Source organism: Echinops telfairi, unplaced genomic scaffold, assembly GCF_000313985.2.
Source record: "Echinops telfairi isolate 266 unplaced genomic scaffold, ASM31398v2 ScPeMD7_6273;HRSCAF=7185, whole genome shotgun sequence".
In the NCBI taxonomy this organism is placed as follows: domain Eukaryota; kingdom Metazoa; phylum Chordata; class Mammalia; order Afrosoricida; family Tenrecidae; genus Echinops; species Echinops telfairi.
The window spans coordinates 1381114-1392131 of record NW_022110173.1 but is presented as its reverse complement, the minus strand read 5'-3'; the positions used below and the strand labels follow the sequence as shown (position 1 = coordinate 1392131).

Below are 11018 nucleotides of genomic sequence, written 5' to 3'. Positions count from 1 at the left end.
TACACTGCCCTTGAACAAGCTCTACCAGGCATCCTACACCCTCCTCACTATAGATTTTAGATCACTTGTTGTTCCCTTGTCCCTGGGTTTGTTAACACCCATTTCCTTTCTCCTACACCCCCCTCTCCCATGTCCCCCTGGAACCGACGGTCCATTGTTTTCTCCTCCAAAATGTTTATCACACCTATCTTATCTATATAGACATGCAGGGACAATAAAAAACACAAAAACAAGGCAGAGCAAAACAAAAAACAACAACAAAAAAGAAAAATCCATAAATAGTTCCGAGTCTGTTTGTCGACCTTTGGAGGGCTGAGTCTGATGGGGTTCCATCCGCTGGATCTAAAGTCTATTGTTGGTATCCCCCGGGGCTTCATTGATTTCCTCCCCTTGCTGCTCTGTTGCACGCCCTTAGCCTTTTGCCCCTGGTGTGGTGGGGTCAGATCAGGCACAATTCTCACACTGTGCCTCTAGTGTTGTCCCTCATAGCGCTATGGGTCAGGGAGGGATGTGGTGTCTCCTAATGGGCCTGGCCCTATGGTCCTCTCTATGCGTTGGCTGCTCTGAGCAGGAGTATCATCCTAGGGGCTCGGTGAGCCAGGATGTGTTCCACTCTCTCTCTCTTTCCCTCTTCATTTGTTTGCAAACCATTTTGAATGTACTAAATGCCCCTGAACAATTTTTAATAGTAATTTTTAAAATAAATAAATTATATCTTAATGTTTTGAAGTACAGAATGCTTTACATACTTGTTCAATAATAATATGTGAACGTTTCATTCTTTAAGATGGATACTGAGACTCTGTGGCGATGGCCTCTATCTCTTCCTTCCACCCTAACATCTGGGTCTCTCCATTCTCCCTCCTTCTTAAAGCATCACTACCCCAGTTGAATTATTAGGATCTGTAGAGAGCTGGCAACAGGTTTCTTTTCATAGCTGACTCCCTGTGGTTTGTAGATAGTGCTGCCCCTCCCTCCCGTGCCCAACCCCCTCCTCTTTGTACCCAGATCATTTACTTATTAAACCAATTAGATTAAATGACTCACATTGCACCCTTGGGTCTGTGGCAGGGTAAACAGCTTACAAAAGAGTCTGACTAGCACTTGAAAGAGCCTGCCTCCCTGCAGCCCAGCCGACTCCCCTTACCAGCCCTCCCCCAGCCGAGCACCTCCCACAAAGCATTTCTCAGGAAGAAACCTGAGGATCAGGGAGAGTTGCTACTCCTACCCACAGGCTTTCTTAGCCCCCAGGAAGACCACACCAACCCCTCCAAGAGTTGACACAATAGCCTTCTTACTTCGACAGCTTACAAAGCCAGCAGGTAGCCAGCTCAGCATCTGGACAAAAGCGTGTAGAATTCCCGTTCTTCAAAGGCTTGTCTTGTGCACAATTGCCGGGTGGGTATCTGGTGCCCTCTTGCCCGCCCTTTTGCTGCCATGGCTTAGCCATACACATTGGTCCCCACCACTGCTTCTCCAGGTGCCCCACGCTCCTCTAAACTTGCCTTAGAGATGAAGCAATCAGTTAGCTGGAGCAACTTGGCCCCAGCACTCACCTACCTAAAAAGTAAGGGGGAGGGTTGTGCTTATTTTCCTGGATGTGAAGCCTTGTCAAGTTTCAATTCCGTAAGTACTGATGGAACTCACTAAGACTGAGCCTCCATCCTCCGGGAAGACACTGTTGGTGTAGCCGGTGATGACTGGCAATGATCTCCCATGCTGTCCCCACCACCCCACCACTTCCCTGTCCTCCTCCCCGGGACACACATCATCAGGACTGGTCGGCATTTCTCGAGGCCAGTTCTGCTCTCAGCACCTCTTTCCAAACACCACTTGAGAGGCATCCCTCCTGTCAGCTTGGAATCCAGAGGGGAGGTGTGATTTCAGTCAGATCCTGTCCTGGAATGGAACCACATCCTCTTGCCACCCTCCTCCCAGCATTTCCTCCTTTGTATATTTATAAGACTCTCTTAAAATAGATCCCAGCAAATAGCAGCAGAGACCTGATTTGGGTCAATGAAATCAGCATTTGGGAGAGTAAAGACTCCCTGGGAGCAAAGTTACTATTTTGTCTCCTACTCCATATCCGGGCTTGGGTATCCTTTTAATCCCCCAGGAGGGCACCCTCACCCACTCGAGTCGCTTCCCAAGTCGCCCTTTCCCTGAAAACCTCCTGGTCTCCTGAACATGGTGGCCCTAGGTCGCCTGGTAATGCCTATGTCTTATTAAGCAATTGCATTTTGCAAAGTACTTCTTAGGTGTCTGCTGACCTGTCTGATCAGAGGGCCCATCTCCCCACTTCGGAACAGGTCCTGAGTTCCAGAAGGAGCAGAAGCACAGAGGCACACAGGCAGGTGCAGATGTCCTCTGCCCCCACGGAGCCTTGGACAAGCTGTCCATCATCTTGAAGTGTTGGCAGCCAGGGTGGTGGGAATGTGCCAGTCTCAAATGCTTGCTGGGGCCTGGCAGAGAGAGCGTGTTGGGTGAGAAAAACCAGTTGAATGTGTCTCCACCTTTCCTGAGTAACTCCCTAGCTTGGCACCTCTGCCCAGGCCTGGATCACACACTGTCGGGTCTACCTCACAGGCTGCAAAGAAGGAAGCTCCTGACCATGACTCCCTGACTCCTCTCTGAACCGTGGTCTGCTCTAATTTACAGTCAGGGGCTTCTGCTGACCGAGACAGAAAGAGCTGTCTATTTTTTCCCTTTCCTTGAGTTTATGAAGCTCCAAGCCCAAGGAAATCCTAAAAAGACCTTGCAATGCCTGGAGGCAGGATAGCAGTCCTAAACCTCTGCTTTGGGAGCTGGAGGTCAAGTTGAGGGTCCATGGTGGTGAAGGTCGGGGGGGGGTTGGGGGGGGGGAGGGGAGCTTAAAGCAGGTCAGAGGCTAGGGCCAATTCCAAGGGACATCCATGGAGAACCAAATCTGAATTTAATCGACTATACTTTATTAATTTTTTTTCCTTTTTTCTGAGTTGTTTCAAAATATGTACTAGCTCTTCTAAGGTGATGGCCTGAAGAAATGTGAAATTCCCTTCTGGAACTCAGAACCTGTTCAGAAGTGGTTGAAAACATGTCTGTCATCCACTAACGTTAACCGGATGAGTGTCTTTGATGTGGTGGTGAGGGTGAAGGAGCCAGAAGAAAGTGGCAGCAAGAGAAGCCATGCTGCCCTCTCTGGTGGGGGGGGGGCGTTGGCTGGGGGCATTTTCAGGTCCCTTCCAGTTGTAACAGCTGCCCGTTAGGAGCTTCTTTCACAGGTTCACGAACATGGTACTGCTGAGTCATGTCTCCTTGATGGAGACCCGCGTGTGGCTCCCTGTAGAACTGTGCTCCTCGGGGTTTCAGCGGCTGAGTTTTCTGAAGCAGATCACCAGACCGTTCTGTTCCTCCCAGGTGCATCTGGGTGGACTAGAACCTCAGTTAGCAACCGTGCTCCCTGTGCACCACCCAGAGACTCCTAAGTTAATACCAACTCTCTATTCAAGTACTCCTGACAGGGGGCCACCAAGTGGCACTAGAAATGTCCCTCTGAACATCAAGGCAATGCCCAGATGTTGCTTGACTCCCATGGTTACTGTGATAGTTACATAATCTCCTGTCAACTTGAAAAGGGGTGGAGTCTATCAGGCCATGGCCAATGAGGGCTCTGTTTGGGCATGGCCTTCTCCTGAGGATTCTGGGAACTCCGGTATTCCTCCTGGAAATGGGAGACACTCTCTCTGCTTTGTCTCCCTGTAAGATATTCCTGATGACAAGACGCATGGAGCTAGGCTGATAGCAGCCTTAGAGCTGGAGGAGCCACATGGAGACCCAGCCAGTGCTGAGATGATTCCACCACCACTGGATCCATAAGATTTGCCCCCCGTTGGCCTGTGATCTTCCTGTACTTGGCGTCATTGCATGTGTTGCATGAGTCTGAAGAGGATTTATGGACTCATATAGACATATGGGCTAATATCAGACTTAGGGACTTAATCTGGACTAGGCTGGGATGTTTTCTTAATGTACAATTGCTCTTTGATATAAAGTTCTCTCTTACACACATATGAGTGTCTATGAATGTGTTTCTCTAGTCAATTCAGACTAAGCAGTTACCAAGCTCCACTCTCTGCTGGAGCCTCGCACATCAAGTCCAACCAGCCTCACGATCAAGTGTTTCAGCCAGAGAAGTAAGCATTCACATATGCAGGGAGCACATGTGGGGTGAGGTGTGAGTGGCGATGGTGACTCAGTACTCCAGATCGTGCTGTTCCCTCCCTCTGAGCTTGATCAATTCACCCACCGCAGGGTCCCAGGCCTCTCATCTTGTCCAAACTCTGAGGCAGCAGGGAGCATGTGACTAATTCACTAGGCAGCACCTAGGTCCAGCTGCGCATTCAGACAACGGCTGCCTGCCCGAGGCAGTATAAAACAATGGGCATAGGCAATCAATGGAGCACTGTGGTGATCTAAACAGATGTAAAAAGCAGCACACACAGACCAGAACACGCAGCTTTCTGATAGGAAAAGGGCTTCCATCTGTGTTACAAAAGTAAATCTATTTAAAGCCATCATAGCCAAGAAGCACCCAAAGAGACATGACAATTAAATGTGCTGGGTGTCCTCGATGGGGGCCTGGAACCCAACAAGGTCATTTGAAAGGAATGAGGAGGTCCTCTGGCCCTGTGGGTTAGGTATTGAGCTGCTAGCCACAGGTTGGTGATTCACACCCCCAGCCGCCCCACAAGAGGAAGCTGAGGCTCTGTCCTAGAGAGCTGCTGTCAGCTGGAACTGACTTGACGACACACAGATACACTTCTGCATCTAGAGATACGAATACACTTCAAAATACACTTTGGATTTTAAAATAACTTTAGATTTGCAAAATTATTCATGAAGGTAGGGCAGAGAATTCCCATCTGTTGCACACGTTTCTTCGACTGCTACCATCTTTCATTAGTAAGGCCCAGGATCACAACTGGGAAATCAATTGGGATACATTATTATGACTAAACCCGCTGCCATCAAGTAGCTTCCTACTCACAGCCACCCTACATAAGGCTTTCAAAGAGCTATTTAGAAATCAAACGTGTATTTTAAAACATACTTATGTGTGTGTGGTGGGAGGTGGGGTGTAAAAGGGAGCCGATGTCAAGGAGTTCAAGAGTTTCCAAAAGAGAATGTTTTGAAACACATTGTGGTAGCAATTGTACAAGGCTGCCTGAGGTGACTCAACTATGGAATGATATCTGTATTAACTCCCAATAAAATGGTTTTGAAAAAAAAATGTACCTCTGTCTATATATGCAAGAATGTATACATTATGTTTATATATAGTTTACCAAGCCCAAACCCAGTGCTGTCAATGTAATTCTAGTACAGTGAACCCTCGCCACTTCGCGCTTCGACTTCCGCGGCTTCACTCTATCGCGGTTTTTGCGTAACAGCACCCACTGCCTACACCCGCTCCTTCAGAGGAAAAAGACGGCGACCCACCTGTAGAGTACATCCCTTAAGTCATTTCATAGGCTATTGGTTACAGTATTTGTAAGAACTATGTATAATAATACTGTATGTGAAATATGTAATACTGTAAACTAGAGGCCATAAATAATATAATAAATAATAAATGATAATTGTAACGTCCAAAATGTTTTACTGTATTTTCCCTTTTTCATTTAACAAATTGGGTAATATGAGTGTAATGGTGACTAAAGGGTGTTTTTTCATGTCCTCTATGCTCTAACTACGAAAATATTTGATTTACAAATAAGGAATCCTACTTCGCCGAATTTCATTTATCACGGTAGGGTCTAGAACCAATTAACCGCGATAAACGAGGGTTCACTGTAAATTGCAAGCCTATGGAACAGAGTAGAACACTCCTATAGGGCTTTATGACAGCAGACTGCTTCTGTCTCCAGGGCAGTGACTCGCAGATTTGAACTGCGTTTCACCATTATTCTGATTGGTTGGAGATCAGACTGTTGCCATCCACAGGGTTTCCACTGGTTGGCTTTGTTGAGGAGTAGCTCACCAGGCCTTTCTTTCTCGTCCATCTTAGTCCGGAAACCCCACTGAAACCTGTTCAGCACATATCAACATGGAAGCCTCTCAGCAAGCGGCGTTACTGACTTTCTATAATGGTAATCCGTGGGATGATACGCTTTATTTTATACATGCTTTTGAATTTTAAAACATAATCCAATGAAAGTGATTTTTAAGTGGAAGAAGAAAGGACCTAACTAAAAATACAAGAGAATCAAGATTAGAACGTTCACGCTCCTGTGTTAAGAACACTGGACTGCCAGCCAGAGACCTAAGGTTTGGTCCTTGTTTTCTCATCAATGTTGTGAACCCAGGGACCCTTGGGATCCTCAGCTTTCTTACTAAAAACAATGACCTTTAAGGGCTGATGACCAGCCCACAAGTGGAACCCTCATCCTGGGTTCCTTTAAGAAAGGAGCCCCCTCATTTAGGACATTAAAAATAGTCCCTGGGCAGAGCAAAGAGTTAAGCATTGGACTACTCGTCAGAAAACTAGCGGTTAAAACCCAGTCAGAGGCATCTCAAAGGCCCCAGCCTTAACCCCCCTGCGGTAGTGCTACTCGGCACACACACAGGAGGTCACCAGGAGCCATTAGAGACAACAGTGAGCATACTTTGTTGGGCCTCTCGCCAGCTGGGGAGCAGGCCCTGGAGAAAGACATCATGCTTGATAAAGTAGAAAGTCAAAAACAAGAGGAAGCCCCCTCAACGAGGCGGTGTGACACGGTGGCTGCAACAACGGGCTCAAACATCACAGCGATTGTGAGGATGGCACAAAACCGGGTAGTGTTCCATTCGGCTCTACATGAGGTCGCCGTGAGCTGGAGCCGGCCCGATGGCACCTCACAGTGCGACAGCAACACACTTGGCCTGCAGAGACCTTTTCAGGGGCATATCTATAGGGACACTGTACCTAGGGTTCATCCTTTAGAGGCCGAGGCCGAGAAAGAGAGAGAAATTGGGTTACAGCCTGATTTATAAGAGAGTATTGGCTGATGCTTAACTGGCTCAAATCTATGCAAATGAAAGAAGACAAAAAAACGATGGATGGAGTTGCAAATGGCAAGTCTGCCACTAGTCACTGATCTAGGGCTCTTCGTGGGAGAGTTGGAAATCCTTGGCACGTTCTACGGAGCTTTGTTCCCAGCTCCCCAGACACCTCTCCCAGCTCCTATCGTGCCGCAGCTGCAGGACGATTTGAGAGGCAGACCTCTTCAGCCCCTGACTCTCTGGGATAGCCAGCCTGGCCTGGGTAATATGAATCAAGGGTCTTGAGGACACTCCCCCTTGATGATATCGTGTGGAGGGCAGACAACGTCTCATCCAGTGGGGACATTCTGAAAATGGGGCAGGAAAGCGTGAGAAAGAACAGAAATCACAAAGAACAGAGGCCACTCCCTCCACCTACCCGCCCACCCCCACGCCACCCACAAGGACACTCAGCCAATTCTTGACCTGGAGTGTCTCCCAAGCAAGTCTCCAATGCAGGGGTGAGGATGGGGTGGTGGCAGTGGGGGTATGCCTTCCCTGCTGGGTCGAAGGAGTCTAAAGTTGGAGACTGTTGGGAAGAAGATGCCATGCTGTGCGAGCAACTGCCTTGCCAACCTCTCTCCTTACCCTTTCACCGGATGCTATTTAGCTACGAGGGGGGCTCTTTAATCAGAGCTACCAAATAACTCGTTAGTTCCTTGGTTATAGGATAGAATGGCTTTTTTTTGTCCGACATCTTCGCGAGGCTGCTGCGGCGGTAGGTGCTTTCGAGCTTCATGATGCCGCCCAAGGACGACAAGAAGAAGGATGCCGGGAAGTCAGCCAAGAAGGACAAAGACCCAGTGAACACATCTGGGGGCCAGGCCCAGAAGAACAAGTGGTCCACAGGCGGAGTTCAGGACAAGCTCAATAACCTGGTCTTGTTTGACAAAGCCACACATGACAAGCTCTGTAAAGAGGTTCCCAACTATAAGCTGATCACCCCAGCTGTCGTCTGAGAGATTGAAGATCCGTGGCTCCCTGGCCAGGGCAGCCCTCCAGGAGCTGCTGGGTAAAGGACTTATCAAGCTGGTTTCAAAACACAGAGCTCAAGTAATTTACACCAGGAACACCAAAGGTGGAGACGCCCCAGCAACTGGTGAAGATGCATGAGCAGGTCCAACCAACTGTACAGTTTGAACAATAAAATTGTATTAGCTCAAAAAAAAAAAGGATAGAATGTGTGTTAAACCCTACAGGAGATGCTTTACAAAATAGGTGAGATTAGAAATACAGGTGGGTTTTTCTGCAGGGGGAAAAGACGAGGGATTGAAGGCACAGGGGATAAGGAGTTGATCCTCAAACGTGAGAATCCTGGAGTAAATGATACAAAGGGGGAAGAAACAGGGTGTTTTTTTAAAAGTACTTACATGAAATATCTACAACAGGCAAAAGAGACCAACGTTGGTTAGTGGTTACCAGGAGTAGGAGGGAAGGAGAGGGAAAGGAGGAACCATTGCTCTGGGAATGTGGAGCTGCTGTTCAGGGTGACGGAAAATCTGGAAACAATAAGGTTGAACAACGTGATGATATACATATGAAGATTGTTGAAATGTTAAATGTTTTGTTGCATATTTATATATATATATATATATACCACAGTAAAAAAAAAAGGGTTTTTTTTGTTTTGTTTTAAAAAGGCACCAACAGATATCAGTTAATCTAGTACAAATTAGTAAGCAGACAGGAGCCCTGGTGTCAGAGTGGTTACACATTGGGCTGCTAACTATAAGGCCAGCAGTTCGAACCCACCAACTGCTCCCCAGGAGAAAGATGGGGCTTTCTACTCCTTTGAAGAATTAGTCTCGGAAACTCACGGGGCAGTTCTACCCTGTCCTGCATGGTCGCACCGGTGGCCGGGAGTGAGTAAGTAAATGGAAGCCGAGGGAGCTCAACTACTCACCAACAGGTGGGAGGTTAGAACCGACCCAGAGGCACCTCAGGAGACAGGTTTGGCGATCTGCTTCTGAAAGATCAGCCTTGTAAACCGGGCACAGCGGTTAGTTCTCCTCTGCACACGGGGTCTCCGTTAGTCATGTTGACTCCAAGGCGACTAACAACAATGGTGTCAGTGGGTGGCAGGCGGCGCTAGAGTGGCTGGACCTCTGAGTCAGAATCCATTGGGATGACAGGAAGTTTGAGAGCTGAGAACTAGGTAAAGCTATTCGAAGAGGGCCTTTTGGAAGGGATACATTGTTTTAAAGACTGGAGAAACCCATCCTTACTCTGGCAGTTGAGGCAGATACCACTTGGGATCTAGAAGTCCGACCTCAATCGTCATCCTGGTCTTCCTATGCATCCATGCTGCCACCTTCAAGGGAGGGGTGAGCCATTTTTGGTTTCATTTGAAGCCATGAACCCTTGCCCTTCCCAGGACTCTCTAGGAACCAAGGAAAGGAGCCCTGGTGGTACAGTGGTTAAGCACCGGCTGCCAGGCACAAAGCTGGCAGCTCTCAGGAAGGATGGCCTGCTGATCCGCTTCCATAAAGATTACAACCAAGAAAACCAACGAGGCGGTTCTGTTTCATCAGCAGGGTCTCCATGAGTCGGGAAAGGGTTGACGGTACCCAAAACCAACACCATAGAAATCAATGAAAAGCAAACCCTAAATGTACCATTTCCCCGAAAGTAAGACATCCCCCGAAAATAAGACCTACTTACAGTTTTGCCTCTCGCTGAAATATAAGGCATCCCCCCCGAAAACAAGACCCCCTGAGGCTACCGTAACTGGACTCTGGACCTTAGCGGTAGGCGCCGCGGCACAGCTCACTGTTGGCTGCTGCGCAGCCAGAGCAGACAGGAAATGCGAGGTCTCTTTTAATAAGATAATAAACAATAAATGTGTACCGTGTTCTTCTTCATGGAAAAATAAGACATCCCCTGAAAATAAGACCTAGCGCATCTTTGGGAGCAAAAATTAATAGAAGACATTGTCTTATTTTCGGGGAAACGGGGTATTATCATCTGTGGGTTTTTTTAGGTTCATGGGGGGTGGGGGTGCTGGTGGCGGTGGATGCCGAGATCACTTCAGACCAGTTTTACATGTTGGTGTCTGTGGTAGTTACACAATCGTTTGTCAATTTGAGAGGATTAAGAGTGAAGGGGTGGAGTCTCTCCTGTCAATCAAGTCACAACCAATGAGGCCTCTGTGTGGGCATAACCTTCTCCCGAGGATGCTGGAGAACCCTGTCTTCCTCCTCAGAGGTGGGAGCTACTCTAGCTCAGCTCACTCACTGGGAGACATTGCAACTGACAAGACACATGGAACTATGCTAGTGCCCTGAGCTGGAGGAAGCATGTGGAAACCCCTGCCAACATCGAGATGCCTCTACCGCCACTAGAGCCACAAGACTTCCCACCCATTGGCCTGTGATCTTCCTGCATTCAGCATCATTGCATGTGTTGTGTGGGTATGAAGAGGAATTTGTAGACTGGTAATGGGCATAGGGGCTAATATCGGACTTATGGGCTTGGACTGGGCTGGGATGCTATCTTAATGTACAATTGCTCTTATATATAAAGCTCTTTCTTATACACATGTCTATGAATGTGTTTCTCTAGTCTACCCGGACTAACAAAGTTTCTAATCTTAAATAGAAGAGATTTAAAAACCAAACCCATCACAAGAGTGGTCATTGTTCTACAGCCCATGCTTCCTCTCAGCCTGGTCAGACATCCGCATGCACAATCATACCATCGATGGCCACTGCTTGGCACCAGGAGGGGAAAGGACAAGCTTGGCAGGACATCAGTTCTGCCCTGTCTCTGTTTACTTCTCCCTTATCTCAACAGGCATCATCCCTAATGTGAGGCACCCAGGAGCTCCTCCTCTCTCCTCCCAATGCCCATGATTTTATAACTGGGACTGGAACAACCCCTTTCATTGTCTTTCTCCCCATAAAGCCCATAATCACTACCATGCCTTCCGGCAGCTTTTGAATTTCAAAGATATTAGAGGT

General features: G+C 47.9%; 1 pseudogene; it reads left to right on the top strand.

Moving 5' to 3' along the window:
* Positions 1 to 7799: 7799 nt before the first annotated feature.
* Positions 7800 to 8231, top strand: LOC123522367 (annotated as a pseudogene).
* The last annotated feature ends 2787 nt before the right edge of the window (positions 8232 to 11018 follow it).